The sequence below is a fragment of the Dasypus novemcinctus genome, chromosome 14 (assembly GCF_030445035.2).
Source record: "Dasypus novemcinctus isolate mDasNov1 chromosome 14, mDasNov1.1.hap2, whole genome shotgun sequence".
In the NCBI taxonomy this organism is placed as follows: Eukaryota; Metazoa; Chordata; class Mammalia; order Cingulata; family Dasypodidae; genus Dasypus; species Dasypus novemcinctus.
In genome coordinates, this window is record NC_080686.1 from 60,597,014 (window position 1) to 60,613,712 (window position 16,699).

The following is a 16,699-nucleotide window of genomic DNA, read 5'->3' on the forward strand; positions in this document are numbered from 1 at the left end:
CCTGCAAGGTATTGCTACCCAGCTGGCGCTGTTATAGAGTCTTCAAAAGGGCGTTCCACCGTTCTATCAAACCAGCTGCTTCAGGGTGATGGGGAACATGGTAAGTGAATCCCATGGGCATGTTCCCATTCCCACACATCACTTGCTGTGAAATGGGTTCCTTGATTGGAAGCAATGCCATGTGGAATGCCATGGCAGTAGAGAAGACATTCAGTAAGCCCACAGATGGTAGTTTTAGAAGAAACATTGTGTGCAGGAAATGCAAACCCATATCCAGAGTATGTGTCTATTCCAGTTAAAACAAATGGCTGCCCCTTCCATGGTGGAAGTGGTGGTCCAATGTAGTCAACCTGCCACCAGGCTGGTCACTTCGAGGAATGGTGCCATATCGGGGCCGAGTGTGGGTCTCTGCTCTTGGCAGATTGGGCACTCAGCAGTGACTGTAGCCAAGTCAACCTTGGTAAGGGGAAGTCCGTGTCGCTGAGCTCATGCATAACCTCCATCCCTACCTCCATGGCCACTTTGTTCATGAGCTCACTGGGCAATGAGTGGCTGGGAAAAGAGGCTGAGCATTAGCCATAGAGCGGGTCATCTTATCCACTTGATTATTAAAATCTTCCTCTGCTGAAGTTACCCTCTGGTGAGCATTCATATGGGGTACAAAAATTTTCATGTTTTTGCCCACTCAAAAAGGTCAAAAAGGATTGACCACAAATGACCACATGTGGTTAAGCCACAATTTTCCAATCAATGCCTTCACTTTAACTGCAGAAGCCCTGCAGGATTGAGATTTTAGTTTCCTTTGTAACTCCACTGCTCCAACAATGAGAGTCTCAGTTTGGTTCTCAGATATTTTAAGCCTGTGGCTACAGGAGACAAGGTTTTCTTTCAGAGAACAATTAGAAACTTTAACTTCATCCATTTGGTGTTTAAGTTTCAAAATCAAAGCCTTTAAGTCATCTCTTTCTTTGATAACAGTATCCTGGACAAGTTGACACAATAGCCTAATCATCACAACTGCCAATGTATTTTTTTTCATGGATTCCATAAGAGAGAATTTTCCTCTCAAAGACACTAATAGGAATGTTTGCTGAGCAATGACACTTTGATGGCCTTGCTATGGGTCTACTGATAAGTGGCCTTGTCATTTAAATACTCTGCAAAGTCAAAATGGAATACCAGGGAAATGGATGTGGCTCAAGCAATTGGGCTCCCATCTACCATATAGGAGGTCTAGGCTTGATGCCCAGGGCCTCCTGGTGAGGGCAAGCTGGCCCACACAGAGTCCTGGCCCATGCGGGAATGCCACCTGACATAGGGGTGCTGCCCTGCATGGGAATGCTGCCCACCATGGAAAGCCACCCCATGTAGGAGTGCTGACCAATGCAGAGAGCTGGCACAGCAAAATGATGCAACAAGAGACACAGAGGAGAGAAAATAAGAATATGTAGCAGAACAGGGAGCTGAGGTGGTGCAAGAGAGTAATCACCTCTCTCCCACTCCAGAAGGTCCCAGGATCGGTTCCCAGAGCCTCCTAATGAGGATACTAGCAGACAGAAGAACACACAGTGAATGGGCACAGAGAGCAGACACTGGGGGGGAACAGGTGTGTGTGTGTGTGTGTGTGTGTGTGTGAGAGAGAGAGAGAGAAATAAAAAAAATCTTTTTAAGGAAAGGAATACCAAAATCCAAAACCACCTTGAAATCAACAAATTTGAATGGGGAGTGTCCCATTCTTAAAAAGAGCCTTTGCAAAGTTACCAAATACAGAACAGCAGATTATGCCTACATTGGTGTACATGAGGCTCAAAAAGCCCACATTTTTCCCCCAAATGTTAAGACTGCAAGGAGCAGTTTATTCAAGTAGCAAGCAGTATATAAAATTGATACCATCTTTAACCTAAAGTGTTTTAAGGTATTTCCCAAAGTTCTACCTTTTTATACTGTAGCATTTCCAGAAAGGATCAACTGCTGTGAAAGTCCAAGAAACAACCCCAAACCAAAACGTAACCCAAGAGTATATTCTGCATCCCCACCACCTCTCCAGTACATGCTCTCCCCTGCCTTTTACAGTGAGTTAGTACAGCCAACTCTGCCATAAAAATTTTCAGACACCAGGAAAGAAAGGTACAGAAAGAATTCTATTAACAACAATGACATAAATTTTTGGGGAAAGAAGATTGTATAAATAAAATATAATATCATATTATAATATGATATATAAATAAGTATATATATATTGTATCATCACAACAGAGGCCAAAATATCCCTCATTTTGCTCTTGGGAAACCAAGAAAAATTGAACTACTGTATAACCAAAAAATTAAAAAAAGAGATTTCCTGGAAATAGAGTGCTCAGTGCTTGAAACCCAAGTACTCTTATTAGATCAGTCCAAATCATAGAAATAAATTCCTACTTTAGAGCAAAGGGGAAAAAATCCACTTCAGGACAAAATTCAGGCTGAAAAGAAGGTATTGTCATCAGTGAGAGAACTGCCTGATGTCAGATTTCTTCCTAATGTTTTTTTTTAAAGATTTATTTATTTATTTCTCTCCCCTTCTTCCCCACCCCCCGCCCCAGTTGTCTGTTCTCTGTTTCCATTTGCTGCGTCTTCTTTGTCTGCTTCTGTTGTTGTGAGCGGCACAGGAATCTGTGTTTCTTTTGTTGCATCATCTTGCTGTGTCAACTGTCCGTGTGTGCGGCACCATTCCTGGGCAGGCTGCACTTTCTTTCGCGCTGGGCAGCTCTCCTTATGGGGCGCACTCCTTGCGCGTGGGGCTTCCCTACGCGGGGGACACCCCTGTGTGGCACGGCACTCCTTGTGCCACATCAGCACTGTGCATGGGCCAGCTCCACACGGGTCAAGGAGGCCCAGGGTTTGAACCGTGAACCTCCCATGTGGTAGACGGATGCCCTAACCACTGGGCCAAGTCTGCCGCCCCCTAATGTTTTTGAAGTTCTTGAACTTCTCAATTGTCTTGGCTTTCTTTTTTCATCTTTATAAATTGATTTACATTTACATTTTATATAAATGGAATCATACAATCTGTAGTTCTTTGTGTCTGGTTTCTTTCACTTAGCATATTTTATTGTTTGGTATTAACATCTTTTAGTACTGACATACATTTATTCCGTTTCAAAGAAAAGCAATCTTATATATGCAATTTTACCCATATTCATATTTCATTTTCTCATTATATTTACTAATTTTTCTTACAATTTCTTCCTTGATCTACTGAGGAGTGTGTTGTTTAGCCTCCATACATTTGTGAATTTACCACTTTCCTATTATTGATTTCCACTTTCATTCCATTATGTTCTGAGAAGGTGCTTTGTATAATTTCAATCTTTGTATATTTATTGAGAGCTGCATTGTGCTCCAACATGTGGTCTATCCTGGAGAAATATCCATGGGCACGTAAGAAGAATGTACAACCCACTGAGTTTGGGTGCAATGTTCTGTATATATCTGTTAGGTCTAACTCATTTATTATATTGTTCAAGTTCTCTGTTTCCTTTTTTTTTTTTTTATTCTATGACTTTATTTTTTTTTTTGTCTTTATTTTTCAGTGTTACATTCAAAAAATATGAGGTCCCCATATACCCCCAACCCCCCTCACCTCACTCCTCCCCCCATAACAACAACCTCCTCCATCATCATGAGACATGTGTTGCACTCGGTGCACTTGTCTGAGCACCGCTGTACCACATGGTCAATGGTACACACAATAGCCCACACTCTCTCACAGTCCACCCAGTGGGCCATGGGAGGAATACAATGTCTGGTACTGTCCCCGCAGCACCACCCAGGACAACTCCAAGTCCCAAAAACGCCCCCACATCACATCTCTTCCTCCCACTCCCTACCCCCAGCAGCCACCATGGCCACTTTCTCCACACCAATGCCACATTTTCTTTGATTAATAATCACAATAGTTCATGAATAGAATATCAATAAGTCCACTCTAATCCATACTCTATTTCTCCATCCTGTGGACCTTAGAATGGTTGTGTCCACTCCACATCTATATCAAGAATTGCTGGATGCAATTCTCCTGCTTTCAGTTGGAGGCACTCTTCGCTCCCTGGTATGGTGGTTGACCTTCTTCACCTCCATGTTAGCTGAGTGGGGTAAGTCCAATAAACCAGAGTGTAGGAGCTGAAGTCTGTTGAGGCTCAGGGCCTGGCTGTCATGTTTCCTTTTTGATCTTCTTTCTAGTTGTTGTGTCTAATGATGTGAGTGAATGTGTTGACATCTACAGTGATTATTGTAGAGATGTCTATTTCTCCCTTCAGTTTTGCCAGAGTTTGTCTCATGTATTTTGAGGCACACTGGTTAGTTGTATAGATATTTATGACTGTTATTTCTTCCTGGTGGATTGTCCCTTTTTATTAATATATAATGGCCTTCTGTAGCTCTTATAACTTTTTTGCATTTAAAGTCTGTTTTGTCCAATATTAGAATAGCTACCTCTACTCTTTTTTTGTTACTGTTTGCATGGAACATCTTTTTCCAACTTTTCACTTTCAGCCGGTTTGTATTCCTGGATCTAAGGTGAGTCCTTATAGGCAATATATGAATGGCTCATGTTTTTTTAATCCATTATCTTTTGAGTGCGGAGTTTCATCCATTCTATATCTTTTGATTGGGGACTTTAATCCATTCACATTCAACGATATTACTGTAAATGCATTATTTACTTTCACCATTTTATTCTTTGGTTTTCATGTATCATATCTTATTTTTGTCTGTCTTTTTACTCTTTTTGCTGTCACTTCTTGTTTTTCTTTCTTCTGTATTCTTCTCCATGCCTCTCTCACCTGTGTTTTTCTTTCAGGCTGTAAGGCATCCTTTAATATTTCCTGCAAAGGTAGATTCTTTTTTTTACAAATTTTCTTAGTTTCTGTTTGTGAATATTTTAAACTCACCTTCATATTTGAAGGACAATTTTCCTGGATTAAAAATTCTCAGCTGGCAGTTTTTCTCTTTCAGTATCCTAATTGTATCATTCCAATCTTGCCTTCATGATTTCTGATAAGAAATACACAGTAAGTCTTACTGGGTGTCCCTTGTATGTGATGGTTTGCTTCTCCCTTGCTGCTCTCAGAATTTTCTCTTTATCTTGACATTTAACATTCTGGGTAGTATGTGTCTTGGAGTATGTATATTTGGATTTATTCTGATTGGGGTACACTGCACTTCTTGGACATGTAATTTCATTTCTTTCATGAGAGTTGCAAAATTTTCAGCTATTATTTCCTCAAATACGCTTTCTGCCCCTTTTCCCTTCTCCCTCTGGAACTCCCATGACACATATATTGTCACATTTCATATTATCATTCAACTCTCTGAGCCTTTGCTCAATTTTTTCCATTTTATTCTCTCTGATCTTTTCTCCCTTCAATTTCAGCTCTTCTCTCTTCTATATCACTTATTCTTCTATCATTTTGAGTCTGCTGTTGTATGTCTCTAATGTGTGTATGTGTTTTATTATTTTATCTCACTTACTGTGTCTTTCATTCCTATGAGCTCTCTTACTTTTATATTAAGATTTTTTGTGGGTGGCGGACTTGGCCCAGTGGTTAGGGCATCCGTCTACCACATGGGAGGTCTGCTGTTCAAACCCTGGGCCTCCTTGACCTGTTTGGAGCTGGCCCATGCGCAGTGCTGATGTGCGCAAGGAGTGCCCTGCCACACAGGGGTGTCCCCCCAATGGGAAGCCCCACGCGCAGTGAGTACGCACTGTAAGGAGAGCTGCCCAGCGCAAAAGAAAGTACAGCCTGCCCAGGAATGGTGCCGCACAGATGGAGAGCTGATGCAGCAAGATGACGCAACAAAAAGAAACACAGATTCCCATGCTGCTGACAACAACAGATGTGGACAAAGAAGACGCAGCAAATAGACACAGAGAACAGACAACTGGGGTGGGGGGGAGAAGGGGAGAGAAATAAATAAATACATAAATAAATCTTTAAAAAAAAATACAAAGACTGTAGCTGAAACATTTTAAAAAAAAGATTTTTTTTGTGATTTCTTTATTAATATATTTTTCCTTCCCCTTCCCCACCCTGTTGATTGTGCCACCTCAGCTCCTGGTCTCTGCTGTGCTTCATCTTGATTCTCCCCTTCGTCTCTCTTCTGTTGCATCATCATCCTGCTGCATGATTCACTTGCATGGGCATTGGTTCACCATGTGGGCACTTGGCTTACCATGTGGGCACTCTTGTGGGCACTTAGCGTGCCAATTGGGCACTCAGTTCACCACATGGGCAGAAGTTTGTCACATAAGCATGCTTTCTCTTCTTTTTCACCAGGAGGCTCCAAGGATCGAACCTGGGTCTTCCCATATGGTAGGCAAGGCCCTATCACTTGAGCCATATCTGCTTCCATGTGCTCAGGTTTTCAAATTCTTTTTATGCTTACTCATGTCTTCTTGATGTCCTTTATCTCTTTAGCCATATTGTCTTTCAGCTCATTAATTTGTTTTTGGAAATTTATGTGCATCTCATTGATTAGTTATCTCAAATCCTGTATCTCTTCTGGGCTTTGATATATTCCTTTTCTGAGGCCATTTCTTCCATTTTCTTAGTATGGCTTATAATTTTTTACTGATGTCTAGGCATCTGATTAGGCTGGTGAGTTTATGAAGATTCTCAATTTCTCTCTCTTTCATAGGGATTTAGAGGCAGGAGACTGTGTGTTACTGTTATTCTTTGATTCTTGTTTCAACTTGTTCAGGGTCTTTAGGATTATCCCTGATAGTTGCTCAAATCTGGGCCCTGGACCCAGTAATGGGTTACAGACCCACTTCCTAGGGCATTGGGGAGGGAGGCTGTAAAGGCCAGAAAAGCCTCTCTTACTTGTTTACTTTTATGTTTCCTCACATGCATTCCTTGGTCCACCAGCAGATGGTGTTCGGCATGTGTTTACTGCAGCATGGACCAGATCAATTTGATAAGGATCAGTTTTTCCATCATGATTCTTTTCCTTTGCCCCTTTCTCTTCTGGGTGGTATCCAGGCTTTCCCTGGTGTCCTAAACCCTAGAAGGTTTTTTCCAGGCCATTTCTGCCTGTCCTCTAGCAACTTTTTTTCCTGTCTTGGCTTTCTGCTAGCCCAACCTGTCACCACCTCCTTTCTTTTTTAAGTTTGCTGTCCTTAGCTGTTCACATTCAAATCAACAAAAGGAGGTACCTTGAAACTACAGGACAGAAAACTTTAAAAAGTTATTAACATTATAGACTTTTTTCAGAGAATGGGAATCATATGCTTGAATGTATGATTTACATGCTTCTTGGGCTGACTTATGAAGGAAGTAGTTCTTTTCAATCAATTTCTCAAGTTGAGGCTGAATATCATTTACTAGAACCTTGGATTACTTCAAGTAATGACAGAAACCTAATTCTGGGTGCAAAATGAGCAAGGCATGTCCTCTTCCATTTATGTCTTTTGCTGTTCTACCCACCTGATGACTAATTCCTTGGGGTGATCTAGAGGGTCATACTGAACAATCCAGTTGACTGCAGGAATATCCAGCCCTCAAGGTGCTACATCTGTACATAACAGTATCCCCAAATTTGCATTACAGAAATGTAAGAAGCTGGTTGTCTGCTTATTTTGCTTCTGCTTTCCATGAATGGCCAAGACAGGCAAATCAACGTAGTTCAGCAACTTGTAGTAGTATTTCATGGACTTACAGGATGAAAAGAATACCATCATTTTCTTCTTCTGGTTCTTCTTTTTTTTTTTTCCTTTATTTATTTTTTTAATGTTACATTAAAAAAATATGAGGGAAGCGGACTTGGCCTAGTGGTTAGGGCATCCGTCTACCACATGGGAGGTCCAAGGTCCAAACCCGGGGCCTCCTTGACCCGTGTGGAGCTGGCCCATGCACAGTGCTGATGCGCGCAAGGAGTGCTGTGCCACTCAGGGGTGTCCCCCACGTAGGGGAGCCCCACACGCAAGGAGTGCGCCCCATAAGGAGAGCCGTCCAGCACAAAAGAAAGTGCAGCCTGCCCAGGAATGGTGCCGCACACACTGAGAGCTGACACAACAGGATGACGCAACAAAAAGAAACACAGATTCCCGTGCCGCTGACAACAACAGAAGCGGACAAAGAAGAACACACAACAAATAGACACAGAGAACACACAACTGGGGGAGGGGGGGAGAAATAAATAATATAAATAAATCTTTAAAAATATATATGAGGTCCCCATATACCCCCTACCCCCCTCACCCCTCTCCTCCCATAACAACAACCTCCTCCATCATCATGGGACATTCATTGCCCTTGGTGAATACATCTCTTCTGGTTCTTCTTAAAGAATGTAAAGAGCAAAAGGAATCTCTTTTCAGAGGGACAATGTATTCCTGCTCAAGACCACCCACTGTTGCATTAGTTTTATCATCATCAACACCAGCATCAATGGCTCCTTTTTCAGAGAAGTTCTTGCCAGGTCTTCAATTTTCAAATTTGCATGGCACAAAAGAGCATGGTCTGCCTGCATATTGGCAGAAGTTTAATAATTTGCTTTAATTCTTCTTCAAACCCAACATCCAAGATATGATCAACCTCATCAATAGCCAGACACCGTAGGTCACTTTTTAAAAAAGATTTGTTTATTATTCCTCCCCCTCTCATTGTTTGAGCTCGCTGTCTGCTCTCTGTGTCTGTTCATCTCCTTTTTTAGGAGGCACTGGGAACTGAACCCGGAACCTCCCATGTGAGAGGGAAGAGCCCAACTACTTGAGCCACATCTGCTTTCTGACACTGTAGGTTTTTATACATAAACCCAGGGGGTATTCTGCATATGGTTCAGGAGCTGACCTGGTGTGACCACAATGATGTTGATGCCATTTGGAATTTTCTGTGCTTCAGCAGATCTGTTACTACCACCCATTATCAACCCATGTGAATGGATATGGTGAGTCATTAGCTCTTTAAGAACACTAAAAGTCTGCATGGCCAGTTCCCTAGTAGGTGAAGGAAGAAGGACTCCTGTTCCATTCCTGGGTATAAATTTTAATTTAAAAATGAATTCAACAACAAGGATGTGAAATGCCAGGGTTTTGACACTGCCTGTTTTTGCTGCTGCTAAAAGATTTGTGCCTTCCAGAAGAGGGCTGATACTTTTATGTTGAATTTCACTTATGTTTGTAAAGTCCATTTCTTATATCCCCTGCAGGTTGTTTTCACTGACAAGATTATCTAGGGATGTGAATGAAGTATCCTCAAAAGATCCTGTCAGTTCCAGGGGCAAGCTGGGCACTTCATCATCATCTTCACCATCTGGCTTCTCCAAGCTATTTTCTTTTTCTTCCAGAGTTATCTTCTCCTACAGACTCCTCTTTATCTTCATTTGTTTATTTGTTTTGTTCTTCTTGTTTTTGCATCAGGCCCAGCATTTTCTACAATTTTTCTCCTTTTCTTCTCTGATTCTGAATTGGGTGACTATGTTGCTCCTTCCCCATTGTTTAACATGGTAGGTTTCTTTGGGGATTTTTAAACGTTAACATTTTTCACTGTTTCATTAGACATGTCTCCATTTGGGGCTTCTGAAAAGCCCTTATTCCTTAGACTGTTTTAGGGACTTTTAAACTTTTCCAGCTTCCATGGTTTCTTCAACTGCATCTTCATTTTGAGTTTCTGAAAGGAGCACATCTGAGGTCCCCCCTAGGTAGAGGTTTTGCTGCTACACCTTGGGCAGGAGTTTCACGGGCAGGAGAGACAGAATGCGACCCGGCGTTCCTCCACTTGCAGGGCTGATGTCCAAAACTTTTTAATATTCACTTTTCTCCAAAGTAATGGGATAGATATTACCCCCATTTTAGAGAATAAATGATTACTACAGTGAGGTAACTTACCCAATGTCTTGTGGTTAGGTTGCCTGATTATATTCAGTGATTTCCGTTATGTGAAACCAAGTTTCCTTCCTTACCATACTTTAAAGAAGATTCGCCTTCTCCCAGGGATCATACTGTGGTTTTGTACTGGAAGCCAGAGAAGCCCAAAGAACTCATTGTGTGTGTGAATCATGACCACAGAATTCTTGCTTTGGAATCTCAGCAGAATCCACTGTATCTCTTTGGAGACAAATTTTGGATCAAATCTTGGTTTTTCTACTTAATGCTTGCATGCTTTGGGGCAAATTTTCTAACCTTTCCAAACCTCAGTTTCCTCCTCAGAAAAACAGGAATGATGATGTCCCACCTGACAGTGTTGTTGAATGTAATGATGTATAAAACCCTTAGAACAATGCCCTGCACAGAATAAGCACGCACTGGGGTTACTTCTCTTGCTCAATCCCCCTCCTAGTCCTGAGCCTCTCCACCCCAGTCTCCCAACCACACCTAAAATCATTCACAGCATCACAGAACCTATAGGCTAATGGAAGAATCACTTCTTTCCCTAAGACACACCCATATTTGCCTTGCAGAAATGACAGCTAAATCCTTTGGCTCATGAAGATTTGGCCGATATTACCAGACATATTTATTAGAACAGAGGTCAGCAAACTTTCTCTGTAAAGGGCCCAATAGTAAATATGTTAGGCTTTTCCGGCCAGATAGTGTCTGTTGCAACTACTCAACTCTGCTCTTATAGCATAAAAGCAGCCATAGACAATATGCAAATGACTGAGCCTGACTATGTCCAGAAAATCAGACAGCTGGCTGGATTTGGACCACAGGCCATAGTCTGCTAACCTGTGTTAGAAGATTACTATTACTCTTAAAAATTAGTGATGTTAAGTTATACAGAGAAATGTCCTTATTCTCAAGAGAGTTACTTTGAAGTATTTAGGGGAAGTGTCATGATATCTGTAAGTTTGCTCCAAGTTGTTCAAATAACATATGTAGACAGACTAGGTAAGTTTAGCAAATGGAACAAAGTGGTAACAATTGTTGAATTTAGGTAGAAAGTATGTGGGTGTTCCATTTCAGCTTTTAGTAAGTTGGAAAATCATAATTAAGTCAGGAAATACATATGCTTTGAGGAATGACTTAGCCATCCAGATGCTATTTTATTTTTTATTGCTCCTACTCACTATGTAGCACTTCGGGATGATTTAAAAACAGAACAGCCCTAGTTGTAATCACAGTGTAATCACTTTGAATAGTGTATGCATTATTATATCAAGGAATTAGATATTTTGTATGAATGCTCTCTTCTGTGTTTAGGTATTCTATGCCACTCTTGCTGTGAAACTTAAGTGCATGTAGAAAAAACCTTTTACTGTATGGAACTTTACAATTTTTGTAAAAACATTTAGATTTGGTTTATGCATAGTATAATATTTCTCTAGGTATCATCCAAAAGTCCCCACAGACAAGGCTTTCGTCTCTATTAGGTGTTGGCCTCAGCCTTCTCATCTGGGACTGTTCTATTAAATTGCTGTGTGAATTTAAAAAATAGTAAAACAAAAAACAATACCAACAGGCAAATGTGATAGGCCAAAATTCACACAAGACTCTCTTTTGCTTTTCCTTCATCAAAACTGCTGCTGCAGGTTTCTGAGAACTCTGCAGATACTTGCATTTACTGTACTAGTTTTTACTTGCTATGAGAATCAAAAGTGACGGTTGTATTTCCTGTTGGAGCAAATAGTAACAAGTTCATCTGATATTCATTGGTTCAGTACACTGGCCTATTCCCTTATTGTCAAGCAGTTAAATCTACCATATTAATTATCATCAACTATTCTTAGTCACTGTCCAGGTTAGGAAGAAGCCTTAGGGGTTTGGGATTTAATTTGTCTGACTCAGCCTTCACATTCTTAACAGTCATCCTGGTCATGAAACATGCTCACAAATGTGAGGAGAGTGAAGGACAGAATTTAATTTAAATTGTTTAATTTAAATTCTGAACATTTAGAAGACAAGAGAGAATGAAGGCTACCTATTCGTCTCTACCCTTCCTGTATCCACAATAATAATCAAGTATTTCTCTCATACCTTTTCTGTTCAGATTGGGAATCTTCCAGACTGTGACAGTTTTGTACTTCGACCTCGACAGTCTACAAAATCCTGCCGTACTAGATTTAAAACAGGCCAGAGAAAGTCTCCCATTTTTTCCATTTTTCATCCATGGGCATATATGTTTCTTATACTCTTGGATACAAAGACTCCAAAGTATTTTATTGACTGTTTTACTATGGAGATGTGGCACTCTTTGAAGAGTAATCATGGTATCTACAGAGATCAATCTTTAGCAATTTTATATTCCTTAGAGTCAGTTTTTGAAATTTTAGTATAATAGGTTGCTGTGATACGCTGGTTTTCTGGTGGTGGCAAAGGTAGCAGTCCCTGTCAGGCCTACTCTGTAGTGGGCCAGCCCGAGTCTGCTTCTCAAGCTCTTCCTACAAATGCATAGGCATCTGATTCTGCTTAAAACAGAGTGGGCTTTGTGATTTGCAACTAAAGCTTGACTCAAGCTGTTGTAGCAAAGCCAGGAGTTCTGAGCCAGAGAAAGACCCAAAACCAGCATTCCAGAGAAATGGATGAACAGTTTCAGTATGTGCGGGCCCAGAGGTGAGTTAATCCCCAAAATCTGAGCCCCCATTTTCAGTTTTCATAGGTTTATATAGGATTTAAGGTGGGATCAGCATAACTTTTGCTCATTGGCTAACGCATTGCCAGGTGAAATTTTGCAAGTGGGGTTACACAAGCAGAATGCAGCTCCAAGGTTGTGGGCTGATTTACTGAAGTGGGGGCAGGGAGGAGTCACTCATTTGATATCTTCCTACTAGGCCATGTCTTCACAGGCTGATTTACAGAAATGGGGCAGGAATTATTTATTTGATATTCTCCTGCAAGGCCATGCTCTCACAGGCTGATCCACAGAAGCAGGGGCAGGAGTGACTTGTTAGATATTTTTGCAAGGTTATGCTTTTTATTTCTTAGTAATTCCCCCCTTTAACTCCCCTATAATTTTTATAGGGCATTACTTGAGTTAAATGGAAAAACAACTTAAGGTAGTAAAGCATCTTACAAGACACAAGTACACTATTAAGATTAGTGTTCTTTCGGCTACACTCCCATCTCTGGGAACTGTAACTGCCAGTCCAGTCCAAACAGCAAGCTGAGCAGTCTGAAGATGAGTAGGAACCAAAGGGAACAGTAGCCCATCTAGTCAGCTGATAGCGATTCTCAGTGGCTCCGGGCAATCCAGATTTTCAGTGGACAGTCAGGTACGGGGTGAGTTGTCCAGTTGTTTTGTTTCTTGTTGGAGTGTGTCCTTTTAACTCAAGTATGATGAATCCAAGGGGCAATACCTGAAACTTTGAGAACAGTGGGGGTTACAAGAATAACAGTATGTGGGCCTGTCAGGTAGGTTAGAGGGGCTCTTTTTCCAGTCTTTTATCCAAACTAGGTCTCCGGGTAAATGTGGGTGTACTGGTGGCTTAATGGGATGGGATCCCAAGACCAGGACAGGTTTTGTATTTGGGCTAGGGTTTTTTAACTGCTGGAGGATAGAATGCTAGTGAGATTTTCCTAGGAACCTGAGATTTCCCTTGAAGTTTTGAATAATTGGGGGTGATTGTTTAAACAGAACTTCAAAAGGTGAAAAGCCTGAGGGTTTGGGGGTTACAGTTTGACTATAGGGAGGGCTTATTGGAGTAGATTTACTCACGGGAGGCCAGTTTTTAATTTTTTTACAGACCTTGGCTAGGGTGGTCTTGAGGGTTTGATTTATGCGTTTTACTTTCCCTGAGCTTTGGGGCCTATAGGCTATGTGGAGTTTTTACTTCCTAACATTTTGCTAGTTCTTGGATGATGGCTGACACAAGAGCTGGGCCATTGTTGCTGCTTATGGATAAAGGTATCCCGTGCCGGGGAACCATTTTTCAGAGCAAAGCTTTCGTTACTTTTTTGTTTTTTAGTGCAGGTGGGAAAGGCCTTGACCCAGCCTGAGGAGGTGCACATTATTACTAATAAGTACCTATACTTTTGACTTGGTTTTATTTCTGTAAAGTCTGCTGTTAAGTTTTTAGAAAGGGGCAGTTCCTGTGTGTTGGATGCTGGCAAAGGGCCTGGGGATCTTGGGAGGGGTTGTTTTTAGCACAGGTTTGCCAGTGGCTTCTAACCGTGGTGCAGAGCGAGGTCATCAGGGCAATGTAGTAATATTTTTCGAGCAGGCCTCCTAAAGCAGTTTTTCCGAGGTGGGCGAGCTGGTGGTATTGTTGAACCAGGGTGTAGGTGGCACCCCTTGGGATGGAGACTCAGTTATCCAGGAGTAGCCAAATTCCCTCTGGGGTCTGGTGCCCTTCTTCTCTCTTTACCCACTCCCGTTTCTCCTGAGTATATTGAGTTTAGTTTTTCAGTGTGTTGTTTTAAAAGGGACAGGTGAAGTACTGGCAGTGGGGCTTGCAGTTGGAGGGCTTTTTTTTTTTGGCTGCCTGTCAAGCCATTTTATCAGCTAGTGTATTTTTTTAGTAACTGCATTTGTTTTCTTCTGATGTCCTTGGCAATGAATGATGGCAACCTGGCTTGGCTTCCAGACTGCCTCTGATGGTTCAAGGATTTCTTCTTTACTTTTTATTTCTTTTTCCCCTGCAGTTAGGAGTCCCCTCTCCTTATAAATTGCCCCATGGATATGTACAGTAGCGAATGCATACTTAGAGTCAGTGTAAATATTTGCTGTTTGCCTGGTGGCCAGTTGTAGGGTTTGCATTAGTGCCCAGAGTTTTGCTTGTTGTGCAGACTAACTTTTACATAGGGGATCTGCTTTTATTACTTATTTAGCTGTGGTGACTGTGTACTTGGTAAGCCTCTTTTCATTTCTGATGAAACTGCTGCCATTTGTGAAGAGGGTTTGATCTGGGCAAGGAAGTGGCCCATCCTGGAGGTTGGGGTGGCTGGTATACACCTTTTTGTCATTTTTGCACAGTTGTGTTCAGGAGTTCCTCTTTGGCCAGCAGGAAAGTGGCAGGATTTAGGAAAAGAGGTGGGGGTGTTTTGAAGCTCTGCAGGAGCTGAGTCCAAGTTAATCGAGTTTTTTGTTTGTTTGTTTGTTTTTTGAGTCTTGGAATTCTCCCATTTAAAAGCAAATACTGACTGACTCTGGGTAGCTACCCACAGGCAAAGAAAGTGTTCTTTAAATCCAAACACGTAAACCAGGTGGCCCCAGGTGGTACTGGTAGCAGCGGGCAGTTCCAGGGTGAAGTATTCCCCCCTTTTCGGGGTGGCCTTTCTCAATTGGTTGGGTCTGGATTTTTAAGGCTACTGCTAATAGGGAGACCTGCTGTTTTATTTTCTTTTTGCTTCCCCCTCAGCAGTTTTGTTCTGATTGATGAATACTTTGTTTGCGACTTTGAGGAGCTGGGAGATGTTTATCTCTGCAAACCCATCTAGGTTTTGAAGTTTTTGTCTGATGTCTGGTGCAGTTTGGGTGATGAAAGCTGTGTTGACCGTCCTCTGGCTTTCCGGGGCCTCTGGGTTGAAGGGGGTATAGGTCCTGAAGTCCTCGCAGAGTCGCTCATAGAAATCTCCCAGAGGTTCTTCAGGCTTTTGGGTGATGGAAGCCGTTTTGGACACATTTGTGGGCTGTACCGCTCCTTCTTGTACCCCTCTAAGGAGGGCTTCTCGATACCGCTGAAGGGCAGCCGCCCCTGATCTGTGTTAAAGTTCCAGGCCTGTTGGGCTCCTGTGCCGCCTCTTGGGCCCATTCCTCTGGCTCCAGGGTACCTGCGGGGGCCTGTTCTCACAATCACTTTCTGGCCTCCATGAGGATACAGCGTCCCTCCTCATACTGAACAGGCAGCAATCATCCTAAGTGGGGCGGTGGGTTTGGAAAATGGACTCCATGAGGTCAATAAGAGCCTGAGGCTTTTTTGAATACGAAGGGATGTGGTGCTTCCAGTTTAAAAGATCTGTAGTTATAAAAGGCTGATAAAACAAGATTGACCTCCTGGGTTTGACAGTCCTGTCTGTACTGATCTGGGCTGGGTTCTATGTTTCATGGAGGGGCATCTGAAGTGCAGACTGTCCAGACCAAAGTTTTCTGCCAATGGGGTCTCAGGATCCCCCTCAGGGGAGGCTGATGAGCCCAGGGAAAGCACAGGTGGAGGAGTATCTGGGATATTTGCTTGTGGAGGCACTGGGGCAGGGAGATGCCCTGGAATGGCTGGAACATACGGCGGGGGTAAAGTGTCTTCCTCTGGAGGTCCTTATAGAATAATAGGCTTTCAAGGTCTGGCCATTTGAGCTTCTAGGACCCTGCTCTGACCCTTCCTTTCAACACGGAATCGAACCTAAGGGGGCAGGGTTTGGACAACTTTTTTTTTTAAGATTTATTTATTTTTAGCTTATTTCTCTCCCCCCCCACCAGTTGTCTGCTCTCTGTGTCCATTCACTGTGTGTTCTTCTGTGTCCACTTGTATTCTTGTCTGTGGCACCCAGAATCTGTGTCTCTTTTTGTTGCGTCATCTTGCTGTGTCAGCTCTCCGTGTGTGTGGTGCCATTCCTGGCTCCACTTTCTTTCATGCTGGGCGGCTCTCCTTATGGGGCGCACTCTTTGTGTGTGTGGTTCCCCTACGCAGGGACACCCCTGTGTGGCAGGGCACTCTTTGCGCGCATCAGCACTGAGTGTGGGTCAGCTCCACACGGGTCAAGGAGGCCTGGGGTTTGAACCTCGGACCTCCCATGTGGTAGGCGGATGCCCTGTCCATTGGGCCAAATCCGCTTCCTGGGTTTGGG

The 16,699-nt window shown here is 42.5% G+C and overlaps 1 protein-coding gene and 1 pseudogene across 1 annotated transcript in view; one reads left to right on the forward strand and one right to left on the reverse strand.

Moving 5' to 3' along the window:
* The window catches only part of ERICH5 (glutamate rich 5), a 55,248-nt gene that overhangs the window by 7,725 nt on the left and 30,824 nt on the right, over positions 1 to 16,699 (forward strand). The gene's annotated exons all lie outside the window — the stretch shown is intronic.
* On the reverse strand, positions 2,483 to 15,751 carry LOC105746378 (ATP-dependent RNA helicase DDX18-like; annotated as a pseudogene).